General features: G+C 51.2%; 1 pseudogene; it reads left to right on the top strand.

Annotated features, from left to right (window-relative positions):
* Positions 1–568: 568 nt before the first annotated feature.
* Positions 569–2,728, top strand: LOC146724978 (small subunit ribosomal RNA; annotated as a pseudogene).
* Positions 2,729–3,927: the final 1,199 nt, after the last annotated feature.

Here is a 3,927-nt window from a genome sequence, read left to right on the forward strand (position 1 = left end):
AGTCGAGCGAGCGACGAGTCGTAAACGTACTTTCTCGAGTCTCTCGCCACTCCGGCGTGTTTCGACCGCTCTCCGTACCGTCGCCGACCGCTTGGCCGGTCGGTGGGTACGATAAGAGGGTAGGAGAGATTAATATTTACGTGTCCGGCGCTCTCGACGTTGACAAACGAGAATCGCCCGAACGGGTCGAAGAACGGATTTTGTCGAGTCGCGACTCTGACACGGAGAGAACATTTATATAATTGTTTGATTTGGAAGCCACGAATATATAAAATAATATACGATCGTCGCAGAACGCGCCGCCGCCAAGTCTTCTCATGCTTGGAGGTTGCGTGTCTCGCGAGAACGTACGTTCGACTCTCGCGTCGTTTCGTATTCCTCTTCGCCGGGGATTACGGTGCGGCTCTTCTCGTTCGTCGCCGAACGCGCGCAAAATTAACGCACATGTCGCGCGCGCGTCGGTGTTTCGGCATCGAACGCGCGCGCAGCGCGAAAAAGAAGCTAGCGAGAGTCTTCGGGCTCGCTCGCGAGTTACTACTCCCTTCGAGTAACCGAACACGAAGCTCCCTTTTGATCCGCCTTATCATATGCTTTTCTCAAAAGATAAGCCATGCATGCTCTCAGTGCATGCCGAATTAAGGTGAAAACACGCGAATGGCTCAATTAAATCAGTTATGGTTCATTAGATTGTACCCACATTTACTTGGATAACATGTGGTAATTCTAGAAGCTAATACATGCAAAACATAGTCCGCGGCCCGTGATGGAAGGGACTCTTTTATTAGATCAAACCAATCGTGGCGGGCCGGCTCGCCGTTCGTCCACCGTTTTTTTATTTTGGTGACTCTGAATAACTTTGATGCTGATCGCACGGCCTAGCACCGGCGACGCATCTTTCAAAATGTCTGCCCTTATCAACTGTCGATGGTAGGTTCTGCGCCCTACCATGGTTGTAACGGGTAACGGGTAATCAGGTTCGCATATCCGTAGAGGGAGCCTGTAAAAATGGCTACCAGATCCAAGAAGTCCGGCAGGCGCGCAATTACCCCCTCCCGGCACGGGGAGGGTAAGTGACGCAAAAATAACGAACGGGACTCATCGAGCCCTTAATCGATTGAGTACACTTTAAATCCTTTAATTAACAGGATTCCTTGGAGGCAAGTCTGGTGCCACAGCCGGCGGGTAATTCCAGCTCCAATAAGCTATATTAAAGTTGTTGCGGTTAACAAGCTCGTAGGAATCTATGTCGCAACACCGTCGGTTCACCGTACTCTGTGTTTAAAATTTAACTGGCGTGATGTGGGACGTTACCGGTGGCTTAGCCTCGCGAGGGGCGGCCCAACTAATATCCCGTCGCGGTGCCTTTATATTGTCGAGTCGGGCCGTTACTTACTGAACAAATTAGAGTGCTTAAATCAGGCTACCTTCGGCCTGAATACTGCGGTGCAATGGAATAAGTTAGGAATAGGACCTCGGTTATATTTTGTTGGTTTTCGGAACCCCGATTATGATTAATAGGGACAGATGGTGGCATTCGTATTGCGACGTTAGAGTGAAATTCTTGGTCTATCGCAGACGGACAGAAGCAAAAGCATTTGCTCAAAAATGTTTCATTAATGCAAGAACGGAAGGTTCGAGGTTCAAGCGATCAGATACCGCCCTAGTTCTACCATAACGATGCCCCCAGCTAAGCGATTCCGCCCGAAGTGCTCCTCCGACTGACTCGGCCTGGCAGCTTCCGGGAAACCAAAGCTTTTGTGGGTTCCGGGGAAGTATGGGGTTGCAAAGCTGAAACTTAAGGAATTGGACGGAAGGGCACCACCAGGAGTGGAGGCTGCGGCTTAATTTGAAGCAACCCGGGAAACCTCACCATTCCCATACAACCGGAGGATTGACAGATTAATAGCTCTTCTTGATCGGTGGGTGGTGGTGCATGGACACGTCTTAGTTTGGTGGATGTCGGATTTTGTCCTTTTTAATTCCGATAACGAACGGAGACGAACTAGCCTGCTAAATAGGCGTACCTGATGGTATCGCGAAGGCCCCCGGCTTCGGCGTGGCGGGTTTTTTGGCTACCACGTACAAACAAATCTTCTTAGAGGGACAAGGAGGCGCTTCTAGCCCATCGAGATGTGATCATTAACAGGTCTGTGATGCTCTCTTTAATCTTCTGAGGTTAAGTTTATACGTCGGGCTTATCTAAAGATAGTGTTCAGCCGCGAGGTAAATAGGAATGTAAAATATCTGGCACTGTGTTTGTATTGGGGAGTGTGTTTTTCGTTGAGAGTGGGTGTTGTTTGGCATGCGCCCCTAGGGGTGCGTAGGAAGTTACAGACGTGCCGGTGGTAAAATGTTCATGCGCAGCTCCGCTAATGACTGAATGAATCAGCGTGTGTTCCCTGGCCGAAAGGCCGCGGGTAGCCCGCTAACCTCGCTTCGTGGGCTAGGGATTTTTGGCTATTGGTCAAATTGTTCCCTCATTAACGAGGAATTCCCAGTAAGCCGCGTAGTCATAAGCTCGCGTTGATTACGTCCACTGCCCTTTGTACACACCGCCGCCGTTCGCTCACTAACGCGATTGACTGATTTAGTGATTCTCTTCGACTGTGCGGTCATGTCTCGGCAGTGCCGATGTTGCTCAGTTAAGATGTACCAAACTTGATCCATTACTAGAAGTAAAAGTCGTAACAAGGTGTTTTTCCGTAGGTTAACTCGTAAGGAGTCATTAACGTTCCGGAGGTCCACTGCTCTGCGTCGAGAGTCCTCTCTTTGGGAGAGACCGTCGCTCGCGAGCATCGTCTGCTGAATGGACGCGCTGAAACAGTGCGCCTCTCCAGAGACACAAAAGAAAATAACGGATTTTGACTGAATTTGTTGTTTTGTTTTGATATAACGTACGGACGTACCTTCGCGCCTCTCTGCCGAAAGTAGGCAGGCAATCAGAGCAGCAGCGTCCCGTCGGATATATTCGACACGTGACGATGCTGAGGCGAAAGACGCTTCGCGATCAGCCTCGTTTGATGTGCCATTCTCTCCCTGCCACACACACAGATCGCGATTCGGCGTTGAGCGCGAACCAATTGTAACTACTGCCCTCGCACTCGATTGTGCAGCACCCACGACGTTCGTCGACGCGCGATCCATCTCCCGTTGTCGCGGGGCGCGGTCAGCGGTGGCCGAGAACAACACTGTGTGCGTACCGGTCGCAGTGCCGATCGAGATGACTCCGCCCCCCAGATATTATTATAAATATATATATTAACACAGAGAAGGTGATCTAATGATAGTTTTGCGACCAATTCTGTCCAACTGTGTCGGTCCGACGGTTGTTCTTCTTCGTTCAAAAAGATTATGGCCCGCCCCGTCTCTTGCCCGTTGACGAGAGACGCTTTGAACGAGAAACACACAACTCCTATCTTTGTGCCGTAGGCCTTCCCTGGCGGAGGCGTCGGTCCGTCGGCGCGTCCTCGGACCGACCGGAGCACAGGCTGATCGAAGGGAGCCACCACGAGTTATTCTCTCTCTCCTCGTCCGAGAGAGAGACCATCGATGGTTGAACGGAACGCGTTTTAATTGTTTCGCGGAACAGCCAAAAATTTCGAACTATTACTCTACCCCGGAACGGGTGGATCACTTTTCTCGTGGGGTCGATGAAGAACGCAGACTAATTGGCGCGTCAACCCTTTGTGAACTGGCAGACACATGAACATCGACATTTTGAACGCACTTGCGGTCCACACGTATAGCAATTGCCCTGATCACGCCCTGCTGATGGGTCGTTTTAGTACCCCCACACTGATTGCGCGCGCGCCGGAAAGCGTCGCACGGCCACGACGCGGAGCGACCAGAGAATGGCGCGCGCGCGTCGCAGTGTGTCCCTGTGCAAACGCTTTACAATGGGCGTTATACAAGCGAAATCGTTGAGCT

This window comes from Nylanderia fulva, unplaced genomic scaffold, assembly GCF_048542155.1.
Source record: "Nylanderia fulva isolate GAGA-0341 unplaced genomic scaffold, ASM4854215v1 Scaffold1098, whole genome shotgun sequence".
Lineage (NCBI taxonomy): Eukaryota > Metazoa > Arthropoda > Insecta > Hymenoptera > Formicidae > Nylanderia > Nylanderia fulva.